The sequence below is a fragment of the Strigops habroptila genome, chromosome 12 (genome assembly GCF_004027225.2).
Source record: "Strigops habroptila isolate Jane chromosome 12, bStrHab1.2.pri, whole genome shotgun sequence".
NCBI lineage: Eukaryota > Metazoa > Chordata > Aves > Psittaciformes > Psittacidae > Strigops > Strigops habroptila.
This window is the reverse complement of record NC_044288.2, coordinates 445,955-469,808: the sequence shown is the minus strand read 5'-3', so window position 1 is coordinate 469,808 and position 23,854 is coordinate 445,955. Positions and strand designations below refer to the sequence as shown.

General features: G+C 61.6%; 1 protein-coding gene across 5 annotated transcripts in view; it reads left to right on the top strand.

Annotated features, from left to right (window-relative positions):
- AHDC1 (AT-hook DNA binding motif containing 1) overlaps positions 1-23,854 on the top strand; it is a 49,003-nt gene that overhangs the window by 3,615 nt on the left and 21,534 nt on the right. The window contains exon 1 of one of the 5 annotated variants that reach the window (XM_030504265.1): positions 13,102-13,117. The exons of the other annotated variants lie outside the window; for them this stretch is intronic. The gene's annotated coding sequence lies outside the window, so the exon portion shown is untranslated. Of the gene's footprint in view, positions 1-13,101; positions 13,118-23,854 lie in introns of those variants that run through there. 5 annotated transcript variants of the gene reach the window in all.

Sequence of the window (23,854 nt, the reverse complement as noted above, 5' to 3'; positions counted from 1 at the left end):
GGGAAGAGGAGGGAGAGGAGAGCGGGGGGGGGGGTGCAGAGTGATGCCTCCGGGGAGCTCATTAAAACCCGTCGGCTCCCCCCTTTTCGGCGGCTGGATACAGGGAAGCGGCGATGGAGGGAAGGAGGGAGGTGCTGGGAAGGAACATGCCTGCGGAGCGGCTGCCCGGTGGGGACACTCGGGCCCGGGCAGGAACGCTGCCCCGGGGCTCACCTGCCGCAGCACGCCGGCCGCCTGCGCCAGCGAGCCCGCGACGGGGCGGGCGCAAGAGGGACTCCGGCGGCACGGACGGGAGCCCCCCGGGACACAGCATGGGATGAGCTGCCCCGGGCATGGCGGGGCGCGGTGGGTGCGGTATGGGGGGCGTTGGGTGGGGTGGAGGGTTTGGTGTGCACAGGCTTTGGTGTGCACAGGGTATGGTGCACGGGAAGGGTTTGGTGTGCATGGGCAAGGTTTGGTGTGCACAGAAACACAGGGTTTCGTGTGCACGGGCAGGGTTTGGTGTGCACAGACAGGGTTTCGTGTGCACGGGCAGGGTTTGGTGTGCACAGACAGGGTTTGGTGTGCATGGGCAGGTTTGGTGTGCACAGACAGGGTTTGGTGTGCATAGGCAAGGTTTGGTGTGCACAGGGTTTGGTGTGCACGGGCAGGGTTTGGTGTGCACGGGCAGGGTTTGGTGTGCACAGACAGGGTTTGGTGTGCACGGGCAGGGTTTGGTGTGCACGGGCAGGGTTTGGTGTGCACAGACAGGGTTTGGTGTGCACGGGCAGGGTTTGGTGTGCACGGGCAGGGTTTGGTGTGCACAGGGTTTGGTGCACAGATGGGGTTTGGTGAGCACAGGCAGGGTTTGGTGTGCACAGACGGGGTTTGGTGTGCGCAGACAGGGTTTGCTGTGCACGGGCAGGGTTTGGTGTGCACAGACGGGGTTTGGTGTGCACAGGCAGGGTTTGGTGTGCACAGACAAGGTTTGGTGTGCACGGGCAGGGTTTGGTGTGCACAGACGGGGTTTGGTGTGCACGGGCAGGATTTGGTGTGCACTGGCAGGGTTTGGTGTGCACGGGCAGGGTTTGGTGTGCATGGGCACGGTTTGGTGAGCATGGGCATGGTTTGGTGCATGGGCAGGGTTTGGTGTGCACAGACAGGGTTTGGTGTGCACAGGCCGGCTATGGTGTCCCCGGGCAGGGTCTGGTGCACAGACAGAATTTAGTGTGCACAGGCAGGATTTGGTGTGCACAGACAAGGTTTGGTGTGAACAGGCAGGATTTGGTGTGAACAGGCAGGATTTGGTGTGCACAGGCAGGATTTGGTGTGCGCGGGCAGGGTTTGGTGTGCGTGGGCAGGGCTTGGTGCACAGGCAGGATTTGGTGTGAACAGGCAGGGTTTGGTGTGCACAGGCATGGTTTGGTGTGCACGGCCAGGGTTTGGTGTGCATGGGCAGGGTTTGGTGTGTATGAGCAGGATTTGCTGTGCACAGGCATGGTTTGGTGTGTATGGGCAGGGGCTGGTGTTCACAGGCAGGGTTTGGTGTGAATGGGCAGGGTTTGGTGTGCACGGGCAGGGTTTGGTGTGCACAGGCAGGGTTTGGTGTGTATGGGCAGGGTTTGGTGTGTATGGGCAGGGTTTGGTGTGCACGGGCAGGGTTTGGTGTGCACAGGCAGGGTTTGGTGTGTATGGGCAGGGTTTGGTGTGTATGGGCAGGGTTTGGTGTGCACGGGCAGGGTTTGGTGTGCACAGGCATGATTTGGTGTGCACAGGCAGGGTTTGGTGTGCATGGGCAGGGTCATGCCACCATGCTAGAGGGGACAGGGCCAGGCAGCCCTGGTGACCCCCTCCGGATGCCAAAGCCCACTCAGTGCCGGTGGACAAGGCTGTTGATCCAGGCCTGGCTCTATGTGGGGAGCCGGGGGGAAGCGGCGCAATGTGGTATTGATCCTCCTGGAGGGAGAGCGAAGCGGTTCTGGCATCCGCCAGCTCCAACCTCTGCCCTTCCCAGCGCTAAACGAGCTCCAGGCGGAGGGAGCCGCATCCCATCTCCATCCCATCCCCATCCCATCCCTGTGCCACCGCCCCCGGGGCCCCGAGCCCCACACACGGTCTTTGCTCTTCGCCTCCTGCTGACTTCAGCGCATGGGCTCGGGCTCAGCGCCTGAGCATTCCTCACAAAACCTGGGCCTGAAATATCTGGAGGAGGATGGAGCGCCTTGGGCGAGGGGGATGAGCTCCTCGGCTGCGGGAGAGAGGGAGGCTGCTGGGCTGGAGGCGACAGGCCCCCCCCTTCCGCTTCCCGGGAGTGAAGCCTGCCTGGCAAACTTGGTGGCTTGGTTCGGGATGGATGTGGCTGAGCAGAGGCAGCGGCAGGAGGGGAGCGTGGTCCTCTGTGCATCGCTGGATGGGTGGCATGGGGAGCAGGGTGGCAGGGAGCGAGGGTGATGAGAGCAGGGTGGCAGGGAGCAAGGGTGATGGAAGCAGGGTGGCAGGGAGCAGTGTGGCATGGGGAGCAGGGTGACAGGAGTAGGGTGACATGAGGAGGGTGACATGGGGAGCAGGGTGACATGAATAGGATGACATGGGGAGCAGGGTGACATGAGCAGGGTGACATGGGGACCAGGGTGGCATGAGTAGGGTGGCATGAGTAGGGTGACATGAATAGGGTGACATGAGGAGCAAGGTGACAGGGAGCAGGGTGACAGGGAGCAAGCCTGGGCTGGGTGGCTGAGGAGGGACAATAAGTGCTGGGAGGGAGGCGCTAGGCGGGAGCTGTGTGAGAACCAGTTTGCGAGGTCCAGATTGGCAGCAGATCCTGAACCAGGAGGAGCTGAGCATCCACACGGCCCCTGCCGAGATCAGACGAGACGACAGCGCCTTGGTTTGGGGGAAGAAATTGGAGGCGGGGGAAGCTTTTTTGCTGAGATGAAATTTGAACCCCAAAGTGGGAGGGAAGTGGAGGTGGGGGGCACGGCTCTCTCCACATGGTTATTACTGCTGTTTTCCACCCAGCTGAAAGGAGAATGTAGCTTAATATGGACCCACGGGGAGGAGAAGCGATCAGGAGCGGGGATTTGTCAGGAGGGAGCTGGGAAACAGCGAGACAGACCTAGAGGTGAGAGTGGCCAGCACTGCCCAGGGAGGGGAGCCGGGCTGCAACAAGGAGCTATTGTTCTTGGCGAGCCCCCCCCGGACCCACAGAGCTGGCGCGGATGCGGGGAAGGGATTTTGGGACCGGTTTTCCCAGCGGATGGTTGGCTGGGGAGTGGGAAGAGCTGGCGGTGATGAGGCTCACCTAAAGGACTGGCTTGCCGGGGATGGGGAGGTGATGGCAGGTGAGCTGGGAGAGGATTAGGGATGAGATTGGGGGAGTTGGGGTGGCAGAGCGGGGGCTTGGTGTGGGGATGGGGCTGTGCAAAGCCTGATGTCCCTTGGCTGGGGAGGGCAAAGCAGAGGGACTGCTTCCCTTGATGGCCTGGGGACCCCGGTCACCCTGTGACACCGGTCCTGCTGTGAGCCCCTCTTGGCTGTTGGCGTCTCCCATCCCGTGTTCCCTCAGTCCCTTTCCTCGTCGCTGTCACTGGCACCTTGCTTTCTGCCCCCAGCATCGGGCATGGGGGTGTTGGCATGAGCAGTGGCCCCATCCGACTGCCATCAGCCACACCAGTGCTTGGGGGCACCCCAGGGTGCTGGCAAGAGGGACTGTGTGGGATCAGCAGGGCGTGTAAGGGCTGGAGGGTGAGATGCGCACCCCCATGGGATCTGGGGGCTGTGGAGAGGGTGGTGAGGCAGGGACCAGCCTTTGCATGGCTTGGGGTGAAGCTGAGCTTGTCCCAGCCTCTGAGCTCCCTGTCCTGCGGCTGGGGGCTGGGGAAGCTGGGAAATATCCCGACCCCCCCAGTGCAGCCCTGGCATGTGCTCCCATCCCCCCCGGTTCCCACCTTCCTGATGCTTCCAACGCAGCAGCGATGCCCTGAAGGCAGCAGAAGCACCTTAGCAAGTGCACACTCAATATCTGAGCACGCATGGGTGGCTCTGGGTGCGCTGCTGCTCTCGCCCTTCCCCAGCCTCTCTGGAGCCCCCATGTTTAGGGGGTACCCGGGGGGCTTCACCCCTCTAAGCCCCAGGTGTGATACTTGCTCGGCAGTTCCTGCTTGGAATGGTTTTCTCTGCTTGGCGCCACCCCAGCTGTGTGTCATCGTGTGTTGTCCCCCCCCCCACCCCCAGCCCACCCGCTACCATCCCCAAGCCACACGTGGTGGTACCACAGCACCCACGCGACGCCCGCATCCCGCCTTCCCCATCCTTCCTCCCTGCGCCCTTCCCTCCTCTTCCTCCCAGCCTCAGCACCCTGCAGCCGGGCCGGGTGCCCGTTGTTGGAGCAGGGGAAAGGGGGGGGAATAGCGTTCCCCTCCCCTCCCCGGCATTCCTTGGGAGTGAAACACAAGAGCTGGCAGGGCACTCCTGCTTTCTCTGGCCTCCGCTGCTCCGGTGCCTGAACAAAGCCCTCCTGCCTCCACTGGGAACCCAGGGTTTGAAACAGGAGAGGAGGCGGGTGCAGCATGGCAAGGGGGAATGTCCTTCTATAGCCTGCTCTGGGGGTCTGGGGTGGGTGGGGGACAGAAGTGGACACAGTCCCCATGGGCAGCAGCTCTAGGGTATCAGGGGACCGTGGGGACCATGCCCACCCCGTGGCATCATACCCGTCCTGGGCTTTGCGTCCCCACCATCTCACTGCCATCACATTGCTATGGAAACTGAGCCCTGGAGAGGCCTGCTTCAACCCCAGTTTGCCCCCAGTTTGGTCCCAGTTTATCCCCAGCTCTTATGCATGGCAATACAGGTCGGTGTATCCAACCCAGCTTCTCACCCTTCATCCCAGAAGCCGGGATGATGCATCCCAAAGTGAGTGTGCACTCCGGCCCCCCACAGTCGGACCCCCTTTTAGTTGCAGAACAAAGCCCCCCCCCTTTTCCCTCCCCACCGCCCCCAGTGAAACAGGCCCCTCTCGGAGCGCAGTCCCCGACAGCGAAGGTTATTTTAATGGATGCATTACTTTAAACGAACCCTCCACCATCTGTTCCACCCCCTAATTACGCATGCAGGAAAAAAGCCCATCTCTCAGCCAGCGCAGGAGAAAGTAAAGATATAAGTGATTTAAATGCATGTTATCCGCAGCTCCGCCAGCAGCTGGGCTCCTCGCCTTCCTCCCGCCTGCCTGCCGAGCCGGGCAACTTGTAGGCAAGAGGGGATGGTTCTGCTGGGTCTGGATGCTGCCGACACCTCGGGGTGCTGGGTGCGGGATGCTGGGTGCAGCAGGGATATGGCGGCTGCATCTCCCCATAGGTTGGCTCTGCCCACAGAATGGTGGCGGCTGGCCGTGGGGACACGCCACCATCCCCAGGCTGCCATGGCAGGGTTTAGGGGGCTTTGCCCTGATGGTGTTTGGGGGTAGCTCACGTGGGCTGGGGGTCCAACAGTGCTGAGGCTGGGTGTGCGCAGCCCCCCCATGGTGCTTGTCCCATGGAGAGGGGATGGAGGGGGCTTCTGAGCACAGGATGCGCTCCGGCCCGTGGGGCTGTTGCTGAAGCGGTAGCCGTGTTTCCAGGAGCCATCCCAAACCCCAGCGAGCCTGGACTCGGAGTGGGCAATGTTCGACCATGGGGATCTGTCCTTTGGGGCTGTGGAGGGTGAGAGCGGGGTAGGGGGCCTGGAACAAGCCTCCTTTGGAGAGGCAGAGCCCAGAAGTGTTTGAAAACCTCCGTTTTTAAGGCAGCCTCCTGGTTTGGGGAGTCCCCAATGGTATTTGGGCGGGGGTGACATCACACCAGGGCCACTGTCCCCAGCGTGACTCAGTTTCCCCTATCCCCAAGGCAAACCTCGTGCCCCCACCCTTGGCACTGTGCTGGATGCTTTTAGGTGACACCAACCACAGCCTGGGCGCCAGAGCGATGCTGGATGCCGGTGTTCCCCCCATTCCCTCCCTCCACTCTCCTTCCCCTCCTTGCCTGACTGCAGCAGATGCGCCAGCTCTGCAGGAAGAGGGAATTAACTTGGGCTGGAGGAATGTTTAAAGAGCGCTGCAGGGCCGGAGGGTCCGGTCCCCCCGCGGAGATGGGCAGTCATGCAGAATTAATCCGCCTGCAGCCGCACCGAGCACCGGGGAGCGCGGGGGGCGCTGCGGGGGGCTGCGGGGCCGGGCCCGGTGCTCCGGTGCCACCGGGAAACTCACCAGGAACAATGAAAAGCCCCAACTCAGCTCTTTTACCCCCAAATCCCGGCCCGGGGGCGGGGAAGGAGGTGGGAGGATTCTGTGAAGCTGAAGGAAAACCTGTTTGCTGTAGGAAAGGGAAGGATGGGGTTCATCCTGCTCCTGGGGATGGTGCTGGGTACAACCGCAGTTCATGCTGGTGATGGTGCTGGGTACAGCCGGGGTTCATCCTGCTCCTGGTGATGGTGCTGGGTACAGCCAGGGTTCATCCTGCTCCTGATGACGGTGCTGGGTACAGCCGGGTTTCATCCTGCTCTTGGTGACGGTGCTGGGTACAGCCGGGGTTCATCCTGCTTTTGGTGACGGTGCTGGGTACAGCCGGGTTTCATCCTGCTCTTGGTGACGGTGCTGGGTACGGCCAGGGTTCATCCTGCTGCTGGTGATGGTGCTGGGTACGGCCAGGGTTCATCCTGCTGCTGGTGACGGTGCTGGGTACAGCCGGGTTTCATCCTGCTCTTGGTGATGGTGCTGGGTACAGCCATGGTTCATCGTGCTCCTGATGACGGTGCTGGGTACAGCCAGGTTTCATCCTGCTCTTGGTGACGGTGCTGGGTACAGCCGGTGTTCATCCTGCTCTTGGTGATGGTGCTGGGTACAGCCACGGTTCATCGTGCTCCTGATGACTGTGCTGGGTACAGCCGGGTTTCATCCTGCTGCTGGTGACGGTGCTGGGTACAGCGGGGTGTGCTGTGTGTCGTAGCAGGCGGGTGTTGGGTATGGGCACCCCTTTGCTGCCGTCACCCAAACCCGTCTGCAAAGGGCTGATGTGGTGGCAGGAGGCAGGTTGGGCTGTTGTGCTGGATGTCTCCATGTGCTGCCATGACCGAGGGGGCACCAGGGTGGCATCGGGGTCCCCACGTGTTGCACCCTCCCATCTCCTGGGGTCCCCACATGCTGCACCACCCGCATGCCATGACCAAGGGAACACCAGGGTGGCATCGGGGTCACCACATGCTGCACCAACCACACGCCATGTCCGACATGGTGGCATCTCCCATCCCCATAGGCAGCCTCGTCCCCATGGTCCCCCCTGGCTGTGGGGCTGCGGTGCCACCATGCTCAGCGGCTGCGTGACACTGGGCAGGGTGGCCCGTGAGGACACTGCAGCTGCTGCCGAGCCCTCTGCTCCTCTGGTGTATAAATAATGCAGCCCCGAGGCGTGTTGGCAGTGCCGCGCACGCCTGCAGCCCTGGCACAGCGATGGGTGCTGTCACCCCCCGTATGGGTGGCACCAAAGTCACCCTGGCGGTGAGGAGGCAAACCCCTGCGCCCCATTGCTCCCCATGTGCCGTCGCCCAGCCCCATGCGGTGGTGGTGGTGGTGGTGGGGTGCCTGCAGTGACCCCACACGCGGGGACATCCTCGTGGCGGTGGTGGCGCTGGTGGCAGTGCACAGCTTGCATGGTTGCCATGGCGATGTGCTGGCGCTAACGAACCCGAGTAAACATTAACGAGGGAGAGCCCCATGTGGGGTGGTGGGAGGGTGGGAGGGTGCGGGGACCCTGTGAGTCCTGTGGGGCCGGGGGCGGGGGTGGGATCGGCCGTGTGGTTTAGGATGCCTGCGTCCCCTTTAGGTGCTGCATGAGGGCTGACGGTCAGACTGGGTGTCTTTGGGGGCAGGATGTCTGCGTTTCCTTCCCTGCTGAGGGCACCTGCGGTGGGAAGATCCCAACTCTGAGGACCCAGGGGTGCTATCCTGGCTCCATGCAGCACCCATGGCTGCAGGTATATGGGGGGTGACTCAGATCCCCCCATCCCCTGGCCACACCGTGGTCAGGGTGGGGGTCAGCCCTCGCAGCGTGCCCACGGTCCCCCCCTGCGCTCAATGGCACCGCAGCTCATTAAACAGAGGTGCAGGTGCCCCGGGTACCTTCCTCCTCCCTGAGGGCTCCTAATGAACGGCTGCTAACGAGCGCCTGCGCTCCCTCCTCCATTCCCAGCCTTGGGAAGTGGCTGACCGGCGAGCAGGCACCTGGGAACGATGCTTTCGGGGGCTTTAAGGGACTGAGTGACCCCATGGATGTGGCCTTTGCACCGTGCACGAGGGTCCCATGTTGCCATCACCGTGCCGGAGCTGGGTTGTTGAGGAGCTCGGTGGTGCCTCTCGGAGCCCTCATATTGTCTGTCTCTGCAGCACAGCATCGTACCTGGGGAGAGGGCTCAGCGCTGTCACCATCCTGCAGGACACGGCAGCGCCATGCCTGTCCCCATCTGCTCAGTGCAGGGCTGCTGTGGGGTGTGCCCCATGGGCACGTGGGGGCCATGTGCCTCAGTTTCCCTTCCTGGGGGCTCGCGCTGGGCAGCCACATGGGGACATGGGTTGGGTGAGGCTCATGTTGGTCCCCCCCAGCCTCATTGTTGTCCTTGTAGCCCCATCATACAAAGCCACCCAACCCCTGGGAAACCTTCCTTGGGTCTGTCTGTGTGCGGGTGCTCTGGGGGTCATTTGAGGGTCTGAGGCTCCTCTGCACCCCAAAAGTAGCCCAGTGGCACTGATGCAGTGCAGGGATGTGGGTACCCTGGTGGAGATGGGTTGGGGGGGTCCTTAGGCTTGTCCCCCTATTTGGGGGGCTGCAGGGGGGACAGCCCATCTCATACAGAGCCATTGACCCACAGTGGGGCTGAAGGGAGCCCTAATCCTCTGTGACATGGTGCCCGGCTCCGCGGTGGCTAATTGCAGTGTCCCCAACTGAGGATTAGGGTTTAAAGCGGGGAAGGAGCAGCAGGAGCAGATGAGCTCCTGAGCAACAAAGCTCCCGTTTCCCTGTGAAGCCACTGTTATTAGGGGTGTAATTAAAAGCTGACAGGAGGCAAAAGTCGGGGTGAGGGCTGAGGCAGGGGATGAAGCCACCCCAAAGTCCCTGTGTCCCCCCAAGGTATCTGAATGCCAGCCCCTGGCCCCAACCGCAGCGTTTCTGGCAGGGCAGAAGGCAGCGAGGTGCTGGGCTGGCAGAGGAAATCCAAACTCAGCCCCTATGAAAGGGGCTTTGTGTGCCCGGGAAGGAGCAGCCCTCCTCCTTCTCCTCCTCCTCTTCCCACTTGGCTGCCTGGGGGTGGCCTTGCCGTGGGTGCTGCAGGGAAACTGAGGCAGCCCCAGAGCCTCCTGACCTGCTCGGGCTCCTCAAGGGCTTTTCTCCATCACTGGGGCCAAGTGCTGTGGGCGAGCTGGTCCTTGGGAATGTGCTGGGCTCCTCCATAGGTGCCCCAGTGATGCCATCCCCTGTCTGTGGGACCAGCTAAGGAAGTGGGGAAGGAACCACAGGGACAGAGAGACATCACAGGACAGAGGGACATTCCCCCCATGGCTCTTTGTGCCACCAAGGACGACCCTCTGCCCCAGTGCCACTGCCTGCCTCAGTTTCCCTTTCCCCCCTCGTGAGCACTGCGGCTGCCATCCACCCCAGATCACCCTGGGGGGAGTTCAACCCACATTGGCGACCCCATCTGCCCCCATGGCTGTGGCTGAGGTCCCCTGGGAAGGGGACACATTGCTGTCGTGGGAGGAAGCTGATGGGAATGCCGCTCCCATGGTCCCATTGCAGGGAGGAGAGTGGGTGCCCTGGCCCAGCCGCAGCCCCAGTGGGTGGCAGGGGCTTGTTCTCCGCCTGGACAGGAAGATGAATGAATTCCATTACGGGATCGCGATTTTTTTTCCACGTGTCAGGGAGCCTGAGATTAACTTGCTCACCAGGCTGTGACAAACCCAGACACCCGCGTGCTCAGGGCATGGAGCTGCCTCAGACCCCACCGTGTCCCCCAGGACCATGCCCATCCCTGCTGCCATCCATTGGGAGCCCTCCCAGCACCTAGGGAGGGTGGCACCAGCCAAAGCGAGAGCCTGGCACTGCCACCACGTCCTTTGGCCACCCCCGGATTCATGTCTTAGAGAGCGAGGGGTGAAGCATCATGGAATCATGGGATGGTTTGGGTTGGAAGGGACCTTAAAGCTCATCCAGGGACACCTTCCACTAGAGCAGGTTGCTCCAAGCCCTGTCCAGCCTGGCCTTCAACAGTGCCACCCTGCAGCCAGCACTGTGCTGCCAAAAACCAGGCTGGGAGGGAGGTGGGAAGGGGGACACGGGGCTGTGGGGACCTGTTGTGATGGGGACACAACGTGGCTGGTGACCCTCTCTTGTGTCCCTCCAACCAAGTAGCTGGGAGAGCATGTTGGGGCTGTGCATCCCTGTGCACGGAGGCGTGCGGTGCCATGGGGCTGGCTGCTCTCCCCTCGCCGCCCCCCTTGCGCAGGCAGCTGGCTCTGCTTGCTGGAGGCTTTGCACATTCCAGTTCGTGGGTCACTCGCCTTCGAAACCTCTCCGGGGACAGAGGAAGTTGGGAGCTGTAACAAACAACCCCCAGGGCTCCAATGATGCCCGGCGCTGCCTGCCAGCACCATGGGGGATGCCTGGGATATACCTATCCCTGCTGTCTTTGGGTGCTTTGGGCTGGTTTGGGGAGGTCCCAAAAAGATAACTGGGAAGGGGAGGACACGCCAAAGGATGTCTCCATGCAAGGTGTGGTGTGATGGATGTTTGGGGAGCAGGGGGATGCTGTGGTCCCCTCTGCTTATGGGGTGCTGGAATCACCCGAGGGGAATGGTGCAGGCAATAGGGCAACACAGGCAGTGAGCTTGGGAAGGCCGGGATGGGGTTTGCTCAGGGTGTCCTGGAATGCGCCTCCAGCCATCCCAGGGAGATGAAGGTTCCATCGGAGCGCTGGGAGCACACCAGGGAGGCTGGGCGGCGTGGGGAAGGTCAGCCTTGGCCAGATGCAGCCACTCCACCCTCCTCCAGTGCTTTGCACATTAATGCAAATGCACTGGCCTGAGTGGTTCATTAGCAGCATGTGGAATGGAATAATGCATCCGCATCCCATTAGCCTAATGAAAAAAAGGGAGCCGGCACCTGGAACAAAGCTGCTGACTCTTGGCTAGTGCTCTGCCTCAGCCATGCTGGGCTGGGGGGCCCTTCCTTTCTCCTCCCTTCCCGTCCTTTCCCATCCCTTCCCTCTCCCACCCTGCCTATTGCCTGCCTGTCCTCAAGCATCCTCTCACCCAGGGCCACAGAAGGGGACACCGTCCCCAGGATGGCATCATGGCGGGGTGCATCCCCATGGGAGGCAGCACATCACCCCTCTGCATCCCGGGATTGGAGAGGGAGAGGGAACCCGAGCCGGGAATGCCGCAGAGGCACTGTGGGTGACGAGATGTCCCCATGTCCCTGGGGCTGGGAGCTGGGAGCCTGAAGGATTAGAGGAAACATTGCCAAACAAACCAGGCTGTGCCGGAACCAATTAGCCTCCAGCAGGCAGAGTTTCAGATGCTGTTATTTCTGCCTCTTCTCTTTGCTCTCCCTCCCTTCTGTCTCCCCCTTTTCCCCCCTTCCCCGGCCCTCCCCAGCCCCTCCTGCCCGCCCCCAGCATCTCGGCTCTCGCCATTCCTCTCCGTGTCGGAGCTTGTTTTGGGCACTGGCTCTGGAGTGACTCATGCCGCGCGTAGGGGATTTTAAAAGCTTTCTGCTGTCGCTGGGAAGCCGGTTTGGGCTGCTCCGACACTGGGGGTGGAGCGCGATGCCTCGCAGACAACCCTTGTCTGGAGAACCCAACAGCAAACATATCCCCCCACCCCAACACCCCCAAAACCACCCCCTCTCGGGGTGCTTTGGGCTCGGTCACCCCAAGCCAGCGGTTGAGTCACAGCCGAAACTTTCTCGAGCCGTTGGAGCTTCCTCCGCTGGGGCCCCTCTCCGAGGAAGTGGTTCTATGGGGCGTTGCGCCCCAGCCCCGGTGGGTGCCGCACACGCCGGTGATGGAGGTTGAAGCGTGGGAGATGTATTCTCTTCCCCCCCCCACCCCATTCTTCTTCCTTCCCTCCTTTTCCTTCCACCACCGCCTCTGCCAACCCTCCAGCACGACCCGCAGCTGGCCACGATGTCATCCCCCCCCCCCCTTCTTCATCCTCCTCCTCCTCCTCGCCTTGAGCTGTGCTGCTGAGGGACTGCAGCTCCCGTGGATCAGGAGGAGATTTAGGTCAAGCGCTCGACTGAGTTGAAACAGCCATCTGTGTGCGGAGGAAACCGGCCACCCAGAGCCCCCGGCGCGGCTGGCTTGGCATCGCTGGCGCTGCCGGCACCGCGGGCACCCTCCGAGCACTGCGACAGCACAAACACCCAATGAGTTAATAAATGGGGAGGGGGGAAACCCCCTCTGCCCACCCCCTGCATCGCCCCATTGGCAACGAACGGCCGCGGCACCACTCCAAGGTCGCCCTGACATGCCATGGTGGGTGCTGAGGGGCAGAGCGGCGCAGGCAGGAGGCGCAGGCAGGAGGGAAGCGCTGGCTGCCTGCCCGGAGCCGGGGCTCCTGGGTTCCTGCAGGAACAGGGTGGAGCAGGAGGAGGCCGGGAGCTGGTGTCATCCCGGCCATGGTGGAGGGAAGCATTTCCCTCCCCATCAGGGTGTGGGACCCGCATGGAGCCGTGCCTCAGTTTCCCCACCTGCAGCACAGGCGAGAGGGGAGCGGCGGGTGCCCCACTGCACCCCGCAGCAGGGTGGGGATGGCCGTGGCCCCTTCTGCTCTCCACCTGCTGCTTCTTCTCGCTTTCTCTGCTTCCTTCCGGAGCCTTTTCTCGCTCACGGGTGGCTGTGGCTGTGCCTGTGCACATGCAGGGGGAGGAAGCTGGTGCCAGACGGGACTTCCCGCCGTGCTCGCTTTAGTGCTCCCAAACTGTGCAACGAGTTGTGCCTGGCCTCAGGCCGGAGCCTGGCCGGGCACAGCGGTGCTCCTGGGTACCTGACCCCATCCATGCTCTTCCCATGCCCCACCGGTCCCCTCAGGACCCCTTGGATCTGCATGTTGTGCTTGGTAAGGAGCTTTGCCTGGCTGGGCAGCACGGTAATCCTGCCTTGGCTGGGGGGGGGGATTATGTGTGGGGAGAGCTATGGGGAGCCTGGAGCACCCAGGAGCTGGCAGGCAGCTTTGGGAAGCTGGGGTTTCCCTCAGGTTTTGTCCACGAGGGTGACAGGGGCGTCTTCACAGCAGAGCAGGTCCCATTGCCCAGGCAATGGGGTGAAGCAGGCAGGAGCCTGGTGTCCTGCAGTATCACCAGGCAGGGTGCTGGCAGCCCTGTGCCGTGCCAGGGCTGCAGCCAGTGCTTCCCTCCGGAGGGACCACAGATGAGCATCCCTGCATCCCTCCATCCCTGTGGCTTGCTGTTGTGGCAGCGTGCATGAAGGGAAGGTGGCTGCGAGCAGGGACACGCAGGCAGCGTGTGGCAGAGGTGGGGATATGGGAACTGGGCGTGGGGACAGCCCCCTGTCAGGGGTCCTATCCTGGCTTCCCTGGTCCCCGAGTGGGCTCCGAGGGGGCTGGTGGATGCCGGGAGCTCGTCAGTTCTTTATGGTCTCAGAGGGCTCCATTAATTCTTTAAATATCCAGGCTTTCCAGGTGGGTTTTGTTGAAAATTAATTTCCGGAGCTATTTTAATTTTGCTGTATTTAATTTGCTGTTTATTTTAATTAATTAACATCGGAAAAATCTCTCCTCCCGAGCATCCTGCAGCCGTCTGGGGTGGCTGCACGGGAGGCGAGAGCAAGGGGTGCCAGGGGCACTGCTGGGGAGGGTGCCCAGTCCCCACGGTGCCCTGCACAGACCTTCCCGATGCACAGCCTGTGGCACCCGCTCCCTGGGATGGGGATGGAGAGCTGGTGAGCCAGGTCTCATCCCAGCTCCATCCCCAGCTCCATGGGGTTTCCTGCTGGCTCTTGGGGATGGTTGTTGCACCTCCTGGCTGGGAGATGGCTCAGGTACTGCCTGCAGCCACCTTCCTCCTCCTTTCCTCACTGCTGGCTGGGGAGCTGGGGGTCTGGCACCCATAGGAGTGCAGCGCTGGGTCGTGCAGCCTTGCCGTGCCATGGCAAACAGCAGAGCCCTGATTTAAAAGCCCAGCACGGAGCTATTTTGACCCACTAAGGGCTGCAGGGCTGAGCTCAACCCCACACTCCCATCCCTGCATCCCCTCCGGAGCTCAACGCTCCAGGCCTGGGGAGCTGCAAGGGTGTCCCTGGGGGGGGAGACAGGCGAGGGGGAAGGGATGTGGATGGAGCCGCCTTCCTCCAGATGAAGGCCTCTGGTCTCTTGCATGTCTAGACGCTGCCACACACACCTAATGTGGTTCTTGGCAGGAGCCATGCCTGCTCTCTCGAGGTTAATTGCGGCGCGCAGAGCTCTGCAGACAGATAGCCCGGCTCTGTGCTGCCCGCAGACCCCTGCCTCGCCCAGCCCCTGCCTCGTCTGTACCCCCCCGGGGATGCTGAGACCCCCTCGGGGATGCTTGGACCGCCTCAGGGTGGGGATGCGGTGGGGATGCTGCTGTGCCCAGCTGGGTGGTTTGAGCTGCAGAGCTGAGCAATAACGGCGGGTGCCCCCATTTTGGGGAGCAGGCATGGGTGGAGGAGAGGTGCTGGGGGGGTTTTGCAAGGGGTGACAGCGGCCCTTGGCGGTTTGGTGGTGGAGGAGAAGAGCAAAAGGCCTCTCCCTCGCCAGCTTGTCCTCCTGCCTGCTCTTGGCAAGGCGGCTGGGCTAAATAAGGGGAAGCACAGCGGGGAGAGCCGGACAAAGGCAGAGCCTTATTCAGCCTGCGTGGCCGGATCCAGCCTCTGGAATGGGAGCTGGAGAGAGCGGCGGCAGGGCCTGGGGTGGGAAGAGCCGTTTCATCCTCCAGACCCAACATCTGGTGGAAACCAGGGCCAGGGAGGGGGAACAACGGGGGTGCTGCAGGGTGAGCCCTGGGGCTCGGATGGATCCCGGCTGCCTGGGATGGGCTGGATGAGGCCATTCCCAGTGACTGCTCTTGCAAAGGAGCCCAGAGGTGTCTGGGATCCGCAGGGAGCTCAGGACAGCCAGAAACCAGCACCTTCCTGGGAACACCGTGAGCAAACACTGCCTCCAGCACCATGAGCCTGGTCCCATGCATAGGAACCGGCTTTCCCATGGGCAAACCAGTGCCTTGCCAGGCCTGATGCTGGCTCCTGTGTCCCATCGTTGAGATAATGTGGTGCAGAGCATGGCTGAAAAATGGTGCATCCCAATGTGGGAATCACAGCAGGTTGCCAGAGGGATCCCAAAGCACTGTGTCCCCTCTCCTCACATGTGGCCCTCACCGGTGTTGGAGTCTAGGCTTGGAGCTGTGTGGCCCCAACCCCGGGACCCGCCCCACATGGCATCCCAAGGGAATGGGGCAGAGGTTTCAGCCCGAGCTGTGTTTTGGTTTGGGGTTTCATCATGTTTTCATGGCAGGGAATTTCCGTTCCTAACCAAAGACAAGGGAAAAAAAAAGGAAAAAGAAGTAAAAAAACCAAAACCAAAGAAAAAAAACCACCCTGTGCTGATTTTTTGCCAAAAAAATGGGATGTTTCCATTCTTGTTTTGGCTTTTGGCAGCCCCAAACTGCAGCCAATGGAAGAAAATATCTGTGTGGAAACGCTGCTGGCCTCCTCCGCGCAGCGCAATGGCTGTTGCAGGGCTGGGAGCTCCTGTCTCTGTAGCTGGGCGGATTTAGGGGGGATTTGTGGAGCTTTTTGGCATCAGGACTTTCCCTGCACCACGCTCTTAGCAGAGGACATTGCCATGAGAATGGGAGCGTTGGTTTAGTGGGGAGCATCCACATGGAGCAGCGAGCGGCTGCAAGGACACCGGTGGCATGCGGAGCCTGCGCTTCCCACTTGTCCTTGCAGCGGGGTCGCTCTGTCCTCCCCAGCTCACAGCAGAGCCACGTTTGGCTCCTCATCCTCCCTTCCTGGCATCACCCCAGCCTTCATCTTGCTTCACCCCAAGAGCTTTTGGGGGTCCCTGTGCTGCGGTCGGTGGGGTTGGGAGCAGCGGGTGCTGCAGTGCTGAAAGGAGGTTGGGGGGTGTTTTTCCACACATCCATGCTAGGAAGAATTACAGTCGCCCAGGCATCTGTTCTGGCAGAGTGGAGCTAAAGAGCTTGTCCTGGGCTTGGCAAAGCAGCCGGCAGCTTTTCCAAGGGCAGCCTTGACGGATGCGGAGCAGCAGGTTGACATTGCAGGGAGAGGAGCTGGAGGGAGGGGGGGTCCTGCAGGGAGGATGGGCTGAAGGATGCTGCAAACCCCCTCCCCAAAGAGCTGTGTGTGCTGTTGGTCTTTTGTTGGGAGCAGGGAAGAGCTGGTGCCAGCACATCCCAGGGCAGGGAGGATGCTCTGCCATGGAAAGGAGCAGGATTAGCCCCTGAGCAGCCCCTTGCCTGCCCATGGGAGTGGGTTGCAGCGCCCTGCAAAGGACAACCACGATGAAAACCACTGCTTTTTGAGCTGCTTCTCATGTGTGTGACCCGGAGAGGCCCCTTGGTGTCCCCAAACTGTGCAGCGGCCACTGCCACTGCCACCTCATCACGCTGGGTGTTGTGTCCTGCTGTCACCCGCCATCCCCAAGTGGGTGCAATGGTGGCGCATGGTAGGAGCCACCCACCATGCCCTGATCCTGCCTAGGTCTGCAAGCACAGCCATGGTGCTGGTGATGAGCTGTAAATGTCTGTTAGCATCTCGCTCCTCAGCTCACAGTGGCGAGGCTGCTCTTTGAAGGCACCTTTGCAGCCATCCTTCAGTGTCACATCACCATATGTGATGTCCTATGGCACATCACCATATCAGTGCCATAGACCCGCTGGTGGCCCTGTGCATGGGCTGTATCCATGCCCCAAGCCATCAGGTCCAGGCAGGGGGATGTGATCAGAACAAATGGGCTGTGGGAGCCATGCCGGAGCATCGGGCTTGGAGCTGGAGCGTGTCAGGCACAGATGGGATCGTTAGTGCTGGGAAAAATTATCCAGCCCCTCTTAAAACCCCAGACCTATGGTGGCAGTTCCCACCGGAGCAGTGTTGGTGCTCCGTTAACACCCATCCTGGGCCGGGATGCAGACCCACAGCTGCCCTTGATGTGCCACCGTGTCCCCACTGGTGGGTCCTTCCCCAGCAACAAGCACCCTGACCCCGCACCCATCCCTGCGGGTGCCCTCACCCTTGATCCCATCCAATCCATGCCATTTCCTATTTCTTCTTGCTCTTGAGCCTCCTGTTTGCTTTTTGCACTGCAGTAACCACCAGAGGGAAGTTTGGGAGCAGTATGAGCCTGGCTCCAGCGGGAAGCGATGCCCATCACCGCGGCATCGCACCGGGGGCTTCACCAGCACAGTCCAGGGGGTGGTGGCACTTGTGTTCTCCATCCCTCTACCACGCCCTTCATCCCTAGCTTCCAGAGTGGTGAATCTGAGGCTGGTTTGGCGTCACCAAAGGGGCTCAGGGCCCCCCCAGCACCGATCGATGGCTCTGCTCGCTCCCACTTGCTTCTGTCTTTTTTTCCCCTGTTTGTTTGCAGCCGCTTGAGGGCTCTTGTGATGAATCCAGCCTGGACACATTTCAACAGCAGCTGAAATGCAGCCCAGGGTGGGGGTGGGAGTGGGAGGGCAGCGGGGCCGGCCAGCACCAGAATGCAAAATGGTGCAGTGGGGCTGCGCTGGCCATGGGTCCCATCGACACACAGAGAGGGATGGGAGTGATGGATGTAATGCCCCAAAACTCTCACTTCTGTGGGTCGGCAGCGTGGGGACCCGATGGGTTGAGTGGGGCTGAGAATATGGGGTGACATGTGGGGAGTGGGTTCAGCCTCTGTGCCTGCATGCAGCTGGGAGCTGGGACGTGCTCCAAGCCAGCCCCTCGCTGCGCTGGTCCCACTGGGCTGTGCTGGGACTTGGGGTCTCACAAGCAATTGGTTAGGGGTGTCCCTGCTGGTGTCACCACCCACCCCACCGCACTGGGCGCCGTCCATCCCTGCATGGCCTTGGGGACCTGCTACCCATCCTTCCATCACTGTGAAACGTTGGCTTTTGGATAAGAAAGGCACCATCCCCAAAAACCTGAGCAAAAGGAAGAGGGTGAGCATCACCCGCACCTCACCCGGGGCGGTGATGGCAGCAAAACAGGGTGCAAAGCGGGGCAGGTAGAAAACTGGATCCTTGGAGAAGCCCCTTGCAGTGGGTGAGGATGCAGGTCCATGGTGCCGGGTTTGGCTGTGCTTTGGCAGCTGGGGCTCTGGGAAGGAGCGGGACGTGTCTGCGCGCAGATGCGTACGAGTGTGCGCGCAGGCGGGAGGAATAATTAGTTCCTACTCCAGCACTTCTCACTCAAAGTGCTTTTTAAAAGCCTCCATTCATTAGTGCTCACGGCTCCCCCGAGGTGCTGTGTCCTGGTTCTCTTCCCCCCACCAACTCCCCACCTTCCCCAGAGCAATTGGGGATGCTGAGCTGGGGATGGGGAGGGTGATGCTGCTGCAGATGCTGGGTCCTTGTGAAACTCGAGGATGGGTTTTGGGGAGCATCTCGGCATCCCCTGCTCCAGTGGGGCTGCTGGGGTATCATGGGCACAGGTGCACCATGGCATGACATGAGTTCCCATTGAGGCTGAGCCTGGAATACCAGGAGGGAGAGCGGGATGGTGGGAAAGTCCATGGGTGCATTCGGTGCCACCAGCAGCTGCACCCCTGGTGAGCAATGCCCCTCACTGGGGTGAATGGAGCAGCACAGCCCATGGTTTCCAAGTACCCCATCGTGTGCCAAGCTCAGGGGTCACCAGACAGAAGGACAGAGGATGCTTGATGGTGCCGGCGCCGCTCAGACCCCAACCCCAAGCATGGTGCTGGGTGATGGACTGGGTGATGGTGCGTGCCCCCCTGGGGCCGGTGGGGCGCAGAGACGGGCAGGCGCTGGTTGGGGGCCTCCTCTGCAAACCCTAACCTTATTTTCCCAGGTCCGACGCCAGTTTCCATGGAAACAGCCAGGAGCAGAAACGGGAACCAGAATCCAGAAACGCAAAGCCTCAAGCTCCCGTTCGCCTTCCTGGATTCCTGCTCCCGGTGGTCCCAGGATGGTGGCTGGGCGCAGGCCATGGGGCACCCATGCTCTTGGGGTGCAGGGCTGGCATCCCTGTGGGGTTTGGGTGCTCTAGTGTCCTGGCATGCTGCAGCACCCATGTGTGGTACATGGCGTATGGGGATATGCATGGTGTGTAGTACTGCGGGGTACTGCAGGCAGGGGTACTGCAGGCAGGGTGCTGCAGGCAGGGGTATTGCAGGCAGGGGTTCTGCAGGCAGGGGTACTGCAGGCAGGGGTATTGCAGGCAGGGGTACTGCAGGCAGGGGTACTGCAGGCAGGGTACTGCAGGCAGGGTGCTGCAGGCAGGGTACTGCAGGCAGGGGACTGCAGGCAGGGGTACTGCAGGCAGGGTATTGCAGGCAGGGTGCTGCAGGCAGGGTGCTGCAGGCAGAGGTATTGCAGGCAGGGTGCTGCAGGCAGGGGTATTGCAGGCAGGGGTACTGCAGGCAGGGTGCTGCAAGCAGGGTACTGCAGGCAGGGTGCTGCAGGCAGGGTGCTGCAAGCAGGGTACTGCAGGCAGGGTGCTGCAGGCAGGGTACTGCAGGCAGGGTGCTGCAGGCAGGGTGCTGCAGGCAGGTTGCTGCAGGCAGGGTACTGCAGGCAGGGTGCTGCAGGCAGGGTGCTGCAGGCAGGGGTACTGCAGGCAGGGTGCTGCAGGCAGGGGTATTGCAGGCAGGGGTACTGCAGGCAGGGTGCTGCAGGCAGGGTACTGCAGGCAGGGTGCTGCAGGCAGGGGTGCTGCAGGCAGGTTGCTGCAGGCAGGGTACTGCAGGCAGGGTGCTGCAGGCAGGGTGCTGCAGGCAGGGGTACTGCAGGCAGGATATTGCAGGCAGGGTACTGCAGGCAGGGTGCTGCAGGCAGGGTACTGCAGGCAGGGGTACTGCAGGCAGGGTAGTGCAGGCAGGGGTATTGCAGGCAGGGTACTGCAGGCAGGGTATTGCAGGCAGGGTATTGCAGGCAGCACCATGCACAACAGTTCTGCGTCTCGCTGGTGCCCAGGGGTGTGTGTGATGTACATGTCCATGTGCTCCTGCACGGACACAGGTACTTTGTAGGTGTCAATAATGGGTGCTGTGTATGTTCAGTGTTACTGGTGTGCACTGGGAGGACCCCAGTCCCGAGGCGTTCCCCACTCCCCGTCCATGTCCTGATGTCCCCATCCCTGCCTTGTTGTCCCCAGGACACAGAGGGGACCCCAGCAGCATGGAGAGGGGCAGCGCCAGGGGATGTGGGTGCTGGGTGCTGCTAACACAACCGTGCCGTGCCGGGTCCATCCAGCCTGCGCCTCCCACTCTGCCCACATGCGTGTCCCTTGAGTGTGCTGTGTCCTGTGTGAGCTTGCAGGACCCCACTGGTGTCCATGGGGTGGGACATCGCTGTGTCACTGCCCGGTGATGGGCATCACTTGGTGCCATCCCCATCTTCCCCACAGCATCCCAACGTGGATCTCCTCATGCTCCCAGCGGGCTGGGGCACAGCCGGGGCCGCTCAGGGCGATGGGATCCCAGCACCCATCCCCACCCCACACCTCGGGGGTGACACCAGCACCGTCACGATGCGTTTCCCCCCCCGCCCCAGCGCCGCAGCCATTGTGTGCGCGCTCCATAATACATCATTTACAGACGGACAGGTATTAAGATACATTATGGATAACTCACAGAGAGAGACGCTATTAATAATACAGACACATACAGAGGGAAGAAAAGTGCACACTTGATTTCCATGTTGCTACCAGGAGTTGTGAGGCTGGCTCTGGCTGCCTCTTCCCACACGTGACTGCAACACAGTGGGTAGCTGACAGCCCAGAGAGCCTGGCTTAGGGCCAGGAAAAAGCAGAAAACACAATGTCTGTGCATATCCTCTCTCTTAAAATAACACTCCAACACCGTCTGAGACGAATTAAAATAAGATCAGGAGCGGTCTTGCGAAGAGAGGAAGACGAAGAGGGGAAGGCAGGCAGGGGAACGGCCGGGGCCGGGCGGCTCCAGCCCTGTTGGGGAAGGACGGGGCTTGTTTCGCAGGGTTAAGAGCTTGAAATCACAACGGTTGAAGGAGAAAGAGAAGGCGAAGCGAGGGAAAAGCAGCTTCCCAGCGGGAAGGGAGCGATGCCGGAGGTGCTTGGCTTGTCCAGCACATGGCTGTCCTTTGGAGGGGAGCCGCGGCAGGGCGGGGGATGCGAGCGCAGGCTGCAATGATGGAGAGCATCAGGAATTTCCTGCAGCTGAGGAACACACCAAATACCAGAATGCGAGAGCGAGAGGGAGCGGAGGAGAGCAGGGTGCCGGGAGGGAATGAGGAGGAGGAGGAGGACGACAGGGGGGATATGCACAGGGCTTGAAATAACCCGCGGGGAGAGCAGCGAGGGCAGGGGGCAGCGGGGTGAGGGGCGCCGGGGCGGGGATTTGGCGCTTTGGGGCTTTTTCCATCTCTTTGGCTTGCTTTTATTGCTGCTTTTTTGGAAGGAGGTGCCCCACGGTGCTGCCTGTGCCCGCAGGAGGCAGCGGAGTGGTCGGGGGGGTTATGTCTTTCCTCCCTTCTTTCCCCTGCTTGGGGATGTGGGGCTGGAGATGGATGCGGCTGTGTTCTGCAGCCCCCTGCCTCTCCCATGGGGCTGATGGAGCCTGGAAAACAGGCACATCCCTGCGGGATGGTGTTGTAGGAGAGCGGGGGCCCTTTGGGGGGTCCCACCGTGCAGGCAGCTGATGCCCGAGGAACCATGGCAGCGCATCCCACACATGGAACGAGTTTGCCAGGCGCCTTTTGGCCACGCTCCTGCTTCTCCCTGGGCCAGGCTGGGTTAAACACAACAGCCCAAAATCCCCGAGGCCAGTTGCATCCAGGTGCAGCCCGACCTCTCCCTCCTCCTCCTCCTTCTCCTCCTCCTCGGCCACCCCCCTGCATCCAGCTCCTGGCTGCATCCAGCCCTGGCTCCCCCGGGGATGCTGGGGGGCCGGAGGGGAGGGGAGATCAGAGGGGGCATCTTGCAGTGCCGGGATCCAGGTAGCCAGAAGGTCGCACTGAAAAGCTGGAAGTGGAGTTTGGAGCTCAGCAGAGCTGGTGAAATCCAGCTCGTCTGAGGAGGAGGAGGAGGGAGAAAGAGGCAGTGGAGGGAGCAGCAGGGAGGGGGACTGCGCCCCCCACATCTTGGGGTGCTTGGTTGTCCCCACGTAGATGCTGTGTCCCACCAGGGGTCTGCTGAGTGTCACAGGGAGGCACTGGGGGGACCAAAGAGGAGTGAAGAGGAGGCAGCAAGTGCAGTGCTGAAGGCTTTGCAGCCCCCTCATCGGGTGCCTCCCGTTTTCCAGCGATTCCAGGCCACGGCATCCCTGGCATCCCATGCGAACAGTGACCCTCACCTGGACCGGGATGCTGGAGCGGCCTGAGTTCATTAACAGGCTCCAGCCTCCCAGCGCAGGGGGTCAGGGAGCAGCAGCCCGAGGTGTGGGGAGCGGCTGGAGGAGCTTTGTTGGACTGGTGGCCCCCCCTCAGCCCTTGCCGTGCTTGTTCCCATGTCTGGGGGTGCAGCATCACTGCACAGGGATGCAGCAGGCACCCGGGGGGGAGCTCACAGCACTGCATCCCTGGTTCCCTTCAGTGCTGTAGGTGCAGGGGACGCCCCGTCCCTCCCCAGGCAGGATCTCTCGGGCCATTGCGTGCCAGGAATCCCTTTGATCTCCAGCACGGAGTGGGGAGAGGGGCCCAGAGGGTGCAGAGAGACAGGGCTGCAGCCTGGGGGGGGGTCAGGGGCCCTGGGACCCCTCTCTGGCTCATGAATCTGAGGCCAAGGGGCTGCCATACGCAGTGTTGCCCTGCCTGGGTTGGGGTGTTTCTCATTAAGCATCAGCTAATTGCAGCCTCTGCAAATGAGGAGGGGACCTGTCCTTTCCCCTCTGTGTGTCCCGCAGTCCTCCACATCTGTGCACTCCACTCATGCCTGCCTGGCACAGGGCAGGTTCCCCCCTCGTTTTGGAGGACGCTGGAGCATTGGGGGATAGTGGAGCATTGGGGGATAGTGGAGCATTGGGGGGATGCTGGAGCATTGGAGGGATACTGGAGCATTGAGGGGGATGCTGGAGTATTTCAGGGGATGACGAAGTATTTGGGGGAGATGCTGGAGCATTGAGGGGGATGCTGGAGCATTGGGAAGGATGCTGGGGTATTTGGGATGCCTGGTGTAGGTGCCCCATGGGCTGCCCATAAGGGACGTGGTGGCACCTTTGCTTGCACTGAGGTCTCCAGGCTTGCTTGTCCTCCCCCGGAGCGTGCCGGGGGGGACAGGGTGGCATTTCACCCTACAAATACCCACCCCCCCGGGCAGCTCACAGGGTGCCCTGTGCTCCCCATCTTCCCCTCTCACCCTGATCCCCCCCTTCCCTGCCTGCACATGCCTTTGCTCGGGGCCATCAGGGAGGCCGTGGGGGTGTGTGTGCGGGGGGGGCGATACTGGCTGGAGCAAGTCTGAACCTGGCATCTGTCGAATGTCACCTTACCCAGACAGTCTGTGCTTCCCTGTCTCCATATCAACCGTTCTGCTCCAGCCACCTGCGGGGGGGTGGCAGGGACGCCTTTGGGGAGGAGGAGGAGAACTCGATGTGCTGCTCTCTTGCTGCTCTCTTGCTGCTCTCTTTGACTCCCTTTCTCCTCCCAGCTCACCC